Genomic DNA, 9779 nt, shown 5'->3' with positions numbered 1-9779 from the left:
TGGAGAGGGAAAAGTTACAGTGCTGTGTAATTACGGAGTAAATGAGGAGAGCAGCAGCGTCTCCACATGAGAACAGGATAGAAGAATTAATGCTTCAGAAAATCAGTCCCAAACTGATTGCCTGCTTTGTTTCAACTTTCAGTAAGGGCAGTGTCACTGAAAGTACAGCCCAGAGGATGGGGAGTGGGAGGGAGGCGGAGAGGAAAAATTGCTGCTGCTGGAAAGGAACAAAACCACAGAAGGTTCAATGTACTGGCCCGGGGAGAGGGGCTGAGTTGCACCAAGGGGAGCCGGGATTGCTGCCATACAGTGATGGTGGCAGGTTTCTTCTTTGGCAAACCACCTTCTTATAAAGTGTCACTCAAGCTGGCATGGCACTGAATGACCTGCGTTTGTGCAGGAGGAGGGTTCAATAAGGGACACAGCAGGCTAAGTTAGGACAAACCAGCAGTCTGAGCACATACAAGTCCCTGTGTCTGGTCTCAAATTCTAGATAAGTTTGAGGAAAAATATGAATACTCAAAGTGAAATGGGAAGAGCAGTCATTGAGGGAGTGGGCAGGGACAGGGCATGCAGTAGGTGCTGGTGCTTGTGCTTCCTTGGGGCATGCAGGGTCTGAATCCCTGTGTCTCTCTGAGGTGGGCAGCAGTACCCACTGCAGGAAATGTTTCCTGTCCAGGACAGATGTTGGCACACGTCTGTGCAATTACAGGGGGGAACTGAGCTGGGTACCTGTCCTGCAGGTCCTGAGGCACCTGTGGGTGCATAAGTGTCCATCACTCCTGTATGTGAGAGGGAGAAGAGGACTGGGGATGTGTCATGACAACTGAGCATCAGGATCTGTGACCTGGCTCTGGGGTGGGAAAGGGTCTCATTCCAGGGCACGGTGACGTGCTTACGGATGCCACACAGACTGTGGTGGCTGCCACCGCTGCACTGCAGGTTGGTGCTGCTGAGCAAGTGCGAGGGAGGTGGAGATGGGATGTTTTCTTGGGCACCTCAAGGGACTCGAAGTTATTCTAGGAAAAGTAATGAGCTGAATCTGCTCCAACTCCCAGCTTGGTGCGGTGGCTTGTCCCACACTCATCTGGAGTTACGTGAGGACATGCCAGCAGAGCAGGGTTGTGCTGAGGCACAGGCAGGCATGGCTGTGCCCCACTGCTGCCTGGCCTGTGTGTGTGCCCTGTGTGTGCTGGGTCAGCAGAGCATCATGGAGTGTGTCAGGCGTGTGCACACTCATGTGGGCACAGACTGCGTGTGCCAGGGGTTGCACACTGGTGTGTGCTGTGACTCCTGTGGCACCTGTGAGCCTGTGCATCCTGGGGAGTGTGTGCTGTGTGACAACCCCAGGTCTGACCTTTCAGCTCAGTAATGGAGGTTTCTGTCCATGCCCATCCTATGTAGATGTGTCAGTGGGCATTCACACACCCACCTTGCACGTATATAACATCCATGTCATGCATCTGCCAGACTCTGCACAGCTTCTGCTGGGTCCATCTCAGGCCTTTTGGGGTAGAGTGACCTGTGTGGCCATGGTGAGGGTTTTTGCTACAGTAGCATCCCTGTCTCCCTTGAACTGTTGGGACAAATGTGGCTGGGAATGCTTTTATGTGTGCTAAGTAGGTAGGTACTGTGTGAGAGTTTCTGGATTTGGGACCAAAAATTGATGATATTGATATGGTCCCATATTCCCTGGGGCATTTCCCCCCTTCAGGGAATATGAGACCCTCCCCATCATGCCATGAATCTGCCCCACTCAGGGTTGCCCTCCTGCAGAGCTGGGGTTCTGGCAGGACATGCACAGGTGCAGAATATACTTCAGTTTGGAGAGGGGGGTGAAGAAGTTGGCTCGGGGGTGGGGATGGGCTGGGGCGGGGGGGGGGTTGCCGGAATTCCTGGAGGGCTTAGGGATGGCCGCACGTGTCTGCCACACATGTCTGCCTGCGCGTATGTTTGCATGTACGGGCAAAGCTTCCGGAGAGGGTGAATGAATGAGGCAATTCACTATTTCAGCTCTGGCTCTGGCGAGGCTTTTCCTTTAGAGGCAGGCGTGTGCCGGCGTGTGGGCTCCTGCCTGCGTATGTGCGTGGGTTCCTGCCTGCGTGTGCAGGTGGGCATGGAGGGGGCTTCGGGAGATGTTTGCCACGTCAGGGAATTCACGGCGGGGGCTGCCGTGCGCCCCCGCAGCTCTCGCTGCCTTGTCTGCATAGCGCAGGGTTGTGTAACTTCCGATGCCCCACCGGATCTCCTTACCCGGCAGAGTGGGATGCTTGGGCTGCCCTCCCTGCCTGCCGCCGCGGAGACTTCCCCTCATCCAAATGGGATGAGGAGGGCAGTCCTAATGTCCCATGCGCCTCTCCTCCCCACCGCAGGGGTGTCCCTGAACAGCAAGAGGGACTGGCTGTAGGGGAAATGCCAAAAAAGACGGGAACCCTCTTCTCAGGTCTTACAGATTTGTGCCCCTCAAACCCAGTGTTTGCTCTGGAAGTGAGAAGGGGGGGCATGGTTCTACCCCCGTAGGGACCCACGAAGGGCATCTGCCTGCTGCCGTGGCTCCCTGTGTGCCGGGACTGTGAGACTTCGGCTGAGACCCAGCAACTCATCTCATACAGTGCTGGGCAACGGGGAGGGGACATGGACAAGGGAAATGAGGCTGGCAGGGCTCCTCATGTCTGGTGCCCAGAGCCCTTTTGAGGTATCCAAGGGAAACGGGGCAGCTTTGTTGCTCTGGGAAGCAGAAAAGGGGATCTGCCTGACATTTTTATCTCTCTACCACAGCGTTGCCATGCCAGTACTATCATTTCCATGCCAGTACAGCTGTTTCTATGCTGGTACTGCTGTTGCCAGGCTACAGCGAGGGTGTTGGAAGAGGACATCAGGTTGCTTCGAAGATGAGAAGATGGGAGATGAAACCAGGGTGATACCATGGCTTCTGAATCCCACCTTGCTGCCCACCTAGGGACATAGACCATCTCAGAGGGTGCTGGGCAGTGACAGAGTTGTTGCTGCCAGTGGAAGTTAGAGTGATGGGTGAAGGTCCCTAGGGCTGGGTCCTGACAGGTCACTGGCCTTGTGATGCTCACCTGACATTGCCAGGTGCTCCCCTGGCATTGCTCTCTGCTAACCTGGCATTGCTCTCTGCTCCCTGATATTGCCTGCTTCTCCCCTGGTATTGCCTGGTGCTCCCACAGCATTGCCCAGTGTTCTGAGCCCCATTGCCCTGGCATTGCCCAGTGCTCCCCTGGCATTGCCCAGTGCTCCCTCTGGCATGACAGCATGACCTGACAGCAGCCTGGTATGTGCATTATGGTATTTTAGCCACCAAATTTATAAAGTCATCAAATAAAGAAGCAAGGATTATTTGACAAGCCCTGTTGAATACATGGACATGAAGTCATGCTGGGTTATAGCTTCTTCCTTAATTTCATTTCCTGCGCCATTCCTGGGGTGTGGTCCTGCTCTTGTAGCCTATTATGGTCAGCTGATGGGACTCCTGGTTGTGTCGGGGACTTTCTGACCTAAAAATAATGTTCCCTAGCAAATCCTCCTGGGCTGAATGGTCTGGAGGGCACAAATGTCATTTGAGTGTGTTCCCCATGCATGGCACAGCCTGCAGGCTCCCACAGCTTCACGTGCCAGCTAGGTTGGGATGTTTGTATGACAGTTATGCTGCAAAAATCTTTTCCAAGTGGGTAGCAGGGTGGAACCTTCTGGTGAATGAGGGAGGGTGGTCCAATCAAAGTATCAGCTTTAGTTGTGGCTCTGAGTACTTCACTTGCTCTTGGTCCTGATGCCAGCTCTCAAGCACTAGATGACCCTACAAAATAGATTTGGTACCTTTTGGCTTTGGGAATAGCTTATTTGGTGAGGTCTCTTCCTTCCTGGGAGAAGGGATTGGTCCCAGAGGATGATGAGCCCCCTTTTTTTTGCATCCTCTTCTCCTTCCTTTGATTTTTGTTGTGTGCCAGGTGGTTACATGAGAGCACAGCTGTGGGCTGGGGCTCAGAACAGATGCCATGGAGTGGGACCATGTCTCCACCCTGTGGGACCCACCCTGTACAGGCAGCAGCTGCATGTTATCCTGTGTGTGGGAGATGCTGTCTGTCCTGCAGTGCTGATGCTTGGTCTCCAGGCCTGGCTGCGGGGCTGGAGCCAGGGCAGGACACTCCCTTGGCTGAAAGTATTTCCAGCACAAAAGTGAGCCAGCAGCTTCCCGTTCCCCAGCTCTTGTGCTGTTTCTCACCAGTACTTGGTGTCCCTCAGGCAGGGAGGGGGAGCACTGCCAGAGCATCCCACCTAGCTTCCACCTTCCCTCCACCCATCTCCCAGCCCCCATCCCTCCACCCCCATGCTCCAGCCTAAATAATTCCTCCTCTGCCTGGCGGTGTGCAGACTGCTCTCCTGTCCTTCCCTTAGTCATCACTCTGCCAAGAAAGACAGATATAGTTTTGTGCGGCTCCTCGCGGATCAGTCACTACGGCCCCCGGATCATTTTCCTGCTGGGTCACGGGGTTCTCCATGGTGAACACAAAGTACCTCCCCCTTTATTACTCCCATCCTTACTGCCAGAGCCCCAGGCCCCACTCCTGGAGAGTGAACGGCCCAATTGATGCTGCGTAGGTTGGCAGATACCCCAGATGGAACTCTGTGTCCCCAGTCGTCTGAGGGCTGGGTGCCTCTGCCAGTGCCAAGCACAGTGCTCATTTTCTGGAGTGGCTCAGATCCAAATCCCTGCTTTCCAGGTTCTCTGGCTGACTTCCTCTTTCCCTGGCCAGCAGGGTACGTCTTGGCCCCATTGAGCTCCCACATTAGATGCTTTCATGTCAGTGTTCCATGACTTGAGGGTAAGCTGAGACAACTATGTGTGCTGTCTCATGTGTCCAGGGGCACATCCGACATGAAGAGGGGATAGTGGGGTGCACAGCACACATATGGTGTGAGAAGGAGTGCTGGGGCACACAGGGACAGGCATGGCACTGCCTGCTGTGCTATCCAGAGGGGCCATCAGCAGCTGCTCCAGTGTCAACTGCAGCACTGTGAGAAGGCAGGTCCTGCCCTTCACTGAATCCCAAATAATTTCACTGCCTGCTTCATTTGGTACCCAATGGCCCTGACCACACCAGCCCTGTTGTTTGGTAGCAGCTGTTTAGGGGACTATGGGATACAGAGAGCAACATGGGAACCCAGGGCTGGGGCCAACTCCCAGTCCCACTGCAATGCCAGGGCAGTAGGATCAGGGAGACGAGGAGTCAGGCAGCCAGTGCTGTTAGTGCATTGCTCCGGCATGGCCTTGCTCCGAGGCAGGAGAGGACCTGGACACTCTGCCTGAGTGCTGTGTGGGTTGTCAGGATGAGTCACAGCAACGCTGCTGTGGGAACAAGATGCTTGCCATGCCCGGCTCTGCGCTGTGCCCCCCCATCCCAGGGCCTCCTCTGCACCCTTTGCACCACGCAGACCCCCCTGTCCCCCCCGCGCAGCCGCGCTGTGCAGGGGAAAGTGGGAGAGACTGTGCTGGGAACAGGAGGGAGTGTCTGGCAGCCCTGCACTCTGCCAGGGCCACCAAGCCAGCAGTGTGAGGGTGGCGGGAGCTGGTGGCACAGTGTGCAGCTTGGAAACCATGCACAGGCCCTGTGTGGGCTCCTGTGGCTGGGATAGCTCATGTGCATTTCCTCGGAGAGGAGCACACCGTTCCCATGTCGGAGTGCCTGTGGGGTTGTGTCCTGTTGGGGCAGCTCATCCAACAGCTGGCAGTGGGCTGGGTACATGGGTAGGTGCTGGGGAGGGGATGTAATTTCCCCACTCAGGTGCCCTGTGGCTCCCTCCAGACTGCCCTGTGGATCTGAGCAGAATGTGACTGGTCCCAGCAGGTGCTGGTGGGTGTCACCGTCCTTACCCGTGCCACCACACCTAGTGCAAGGCTTTATTTCCGTCGCTTGAACAGCCTTCCCAGCCAGGTTGCAGTGCCGGGTGCAGTGCCCTGCGGCTATTTGGCTATTTCGTGGGTGCGGTAGCTATTTAGGGGGTGCTATTTGGCTGTTTGGGGGGTGCAGTGGCTATTTGGGGGGTGCAGTGGCTATTTGGGGGGTGCTATTTGGGGGGTGCAGTGGCTATTTGGGGGGTGCTATTTGGGGGGTGCAGTGGCTATTTGGGGGGTGCAGTGGCTATCTGGGGGGTGCTATTTGGCTATTTGGGGGATGCAGTGGCTGTTTGGGGGGTGCTATTTGGCTATTTGGGGGGTGCAGTGGCTATCTGGAGGGTGCTATTTGGCTATTTGGGGGGTGCAGTGGCTATTTGGGGGGTGCAGTGGCTATTTAGGGGGTGCTATTTGGCTGTTTGGGGGGTGCAGTGGCTATTTGGGGGGTGCTATTTGGCTATTTGGGGGGTGCAGCGGCTCTGTGCAAAGGAGGTGTTGCAATTCATGGGGAAGGGCTGTTAGACCCGAGGGAGCCCTGAGTTAATCCCTCTTCTCCAAGGCCCAGGGTCTCCGAGCTCCAGGGGGCTGCGGAGAATGGAGACCGTCCCTGCAGGAGCGTGGGGCTGCCCTGGCTCCGTCCCAGCTCCCCGGGAAGCAGGTGTGGCCCTCCATTCACCAGCACGGGCACATAACCAGGGAGGAGGAAGGTGCTATGAGGCAGAGGCAGGAGTCAGAGCTGGGTTTGGCGCAGGAGGGGAAGGGGGTCACAAGCCAGCCTACACAATTATTTCGGGGTATTGAAACGAGTCCCTGCGTCCCCCCTCCCTCCATCCCCGCATTCCTGCTCCATGCGTGCTTCTTGCGGGTTCCCAAGTGGCACCGCCGGCTCCCGGCGTGGAGCAGGGGCGACACCGCGTGGTCACCGCTCTGCGGCGGGGGACAAGCACGCTTCTTACGGCCCCTCCTTGCACCTCTCCGCAGCCCACCCACTCCCAGCCCTCCTTCAAGTGTCCCCAGAGGGCCCTGGTGTCCCTAGGGACCCCGATTTGGGGTAAGGGGATCACTTATGGGTAATCCAGTTTCCTCATCGCAATTCTGTTCTCCCAAATCCTCTCAGCTTCCCCATGTTGTTTTCTGGCTCGTATCTGCAGTGATGTTGCTAAATGGGGACATCATTTATCCCTGTTCTGCATGGTCACTCCTGCTCTGGCCTGGGAGGGGAAGGATATTTGGGGCCACCACGGTGTCACTGCCTCCACGGGCTGCGGCTTTGCTGTCGCTGTCACATGCTGCCCAGAGAATCCTCTTTTCTTGCCAGTGGTCTCTGACTGGTCCAATGGTGGGATGAGGCTCTGACCTCTTGCCCTGGTGATAGTCAGTGCCAGGGCTCATAGTGATGCTGTCCAGTGAGTCCCTCTGGTCATCTTTCTCCCCTCTATGCCAGCACAGCTCTCCTGATGATTGTCTGGCTTGGGCTCATTGTGGTCACTCCCCCTCTGGGACACACCAGACCTGGGGGCATCTGGCTGAGTCCAGGGGAGCTGCAGGGATGTGCAGAGGTGTCCAGGCTCAGAGGAGGGGCTATCCTGCCCCCTGGGGTGCAAAACCAAGTCCTCCCCACTAACAGAGTTGTTTTTAGGGGGTGGCAGCCCTGTCCAACAGCCCTGCAGCCTGGCAGAGGGGGCAACCTCAATACAGAGTGAGGCACTACTATCCCCCACCTCCTGGGTCTCCTGTGGGGCAGTAACTCATCATCTGTGGGCTGCTCCTGAGCCAGGCAGGATTTGCCAGTCCCCTCCCAGACAGCAGGACCATTGGGGTAATGGGTGGACAATACGTTTACCACTGCCCGCTGTAAACAGGAGGCAGAGCTGCCCCCCAGGACCCTGGGACTCTGTTCCTGGCTCCAAGCAGAATGATGCTGGACTGGAGCCCTGGGGCTGGGAACCATCAGTGGGGGTGCATCCACTGCATGGCACTTTGTGGTGGGTGACAGATGTGGGACCACAGGCATGTGAGCTGCACACTGTAACTTCAGCAGGGAATGGGAGGGTTGGGCTGGACAGCTGGTTCTTGCCCCAGCCTAAAATCCCACATGAGCATCCTCATCCTTTGGTTTAGGGCCTGGGATCACCATGGGGATGTTTGCACTGCTGTTAAGGGAAAGGTTTGCAATGGCACTCAGTTTGCACCAGCATTCAGTGAGACCTGGAGAGAGGTTTGCACCAATGTGAGGTGAGCAGATTGCACAAGTGTCCAGAGAGAGCTTTGTGCCAGTTTTCGGGTGTTTGGAGCTTTGGTACCAAATGCAGCAGAAGGTGTCCTCCAGTATTTGCAGACAGGCTTGCCCCAGCATTAGGGAGAGTGGTCTGTAGGCAACAGATTCTTTCTTGGGACAGTGTCTCAGAGGTCAGCAGCCTTGAACGACCAGGTCACAGCAAAGAGGAACCACAGCAACACCTTGCCCATTCCCCCACTACATCCTCCTGCCTCTGCCCAGACCTCAATGCTGCCTCTGTGGAGACGTGGCTGGGGCACAGTGTGCTGCATGGTGGTCACCCCTGTGGATCTGTAGCTCTGAAGAGCTGTAAAGCTGGTGCTGCAGTGGTGACAGCACAGCCCTGCAGGACACAGGCCACCCTGTGGCCCTTGTTATCCAGCTTCCCGGGGACACCAGCCAGCTGTGCATCTTGGCAGGGGTTCCAGGCTGCTGCAGGGCGCGACAGGGTGGGCTGGGCCTGGGAGAACTGTTGTGTCTTGTTCCCTGGGTGAAGAGCTTTGGGGTGCTGGCAGTGGGTGCCCCACTCCCAGGGTTATTAAGCCTGTGCTCTGTGCTCTGTGCTTGGTTGCTCTTCATCTCCAGCAGACGGAGCAATAACACAGTGATTTAACACCCTCTAGCCATGCGAGGGCTTCCCTGGGCTTCCCTCCACTGGCAGAGCCCACATCATCACCAATCCGTGACCAGGCACAAAATGTCCCTCCCCCTTCCTGCAGATGTCCATCCTCTTCCCCAAGGTGATGAGTGCGTCTCCCAGGTGACAAAGATAATTTAAAGGCTTATCTGGCTCTCAGAGCCTGAAATGCTTGCTGGGTTTTCTCTGTGGGCGAGCTGGATACCCCTGCTGTGGTTTGTACGCAATGGTATCCCACTGTGACCGTGGGAGTGAGCTCAAAGATCCAAGTCAAGCTTTTAGCAGTAAGCTCTGTGGCCCCAGAGACTGAACTGATGCTGTCAGGGCAGCACACCCCCTCCCAGTTCCCTCCTAGATCCTCTTCTCAAATCCCATTCTCCTCCCAGCTGCTGCATGGGCACTGCAAGGAAAGTCTGGAGGGTCCCCTTTAGTGGCAGCCGGGTTCCCACAGGCCATGTGCTGCCAGCAATAGCTGCAGCTTTTCCTGGGAGCTCTGTGGATGTGATCAGCTGGAGCATTCCAGCCATGGGGACCACTCTCCTGGGGAATCTTGGTGTCTCTGCGGGGTTATTTTGCTGCAGACAGCCTGTTCCCAGCATCCAGCTGTCTCCAGCGCTCTGTTCTCATCATCCAGTGCCTCTAAGGGTGGAGAGCACACTCATCCCAGTGGAGGAGTGCCCCTTTCACTGCAGTGTTTGGGGTGATTCCACAATCAGCCAGGCACTCTCCTTACTCTATGCTTTCCTGGGGAGACATGCAGCACCCCGAGTCTGCTGGGTCCTGGGTGCACGTGCAGTGCCCCCTGTCACTGCTGGGGGACACTCTGGGGACAGGAGGCCCAGCTTGCCTGATGGGACAGTGACCTGAGTCTGGGGTGGGATTTTAAACAGCAGCAAGCTGTGGGTGCCCAGAAATGCCTGCAGAGAAGCCAGAAGCCCTGTAAGCACACC

The sequence above is a fragment of the Melospiza melodia genome, chromosome Z (assembly GCF_035770615.1).
Source record: "Melospiza melodia melodia isolate bMelMel2 chromosome Z, bMelMel2.pri, whole genome shotgun sequence".
Classification (NCBI taxonomy): Eukaryota; Metazoa; Chordata; class Aves; order Passeriformes; family Passerellidae; genus Melospiza; species Melospiza melodia.
This window is presented reverse-complemented; position numbering follows the sequence as displayed.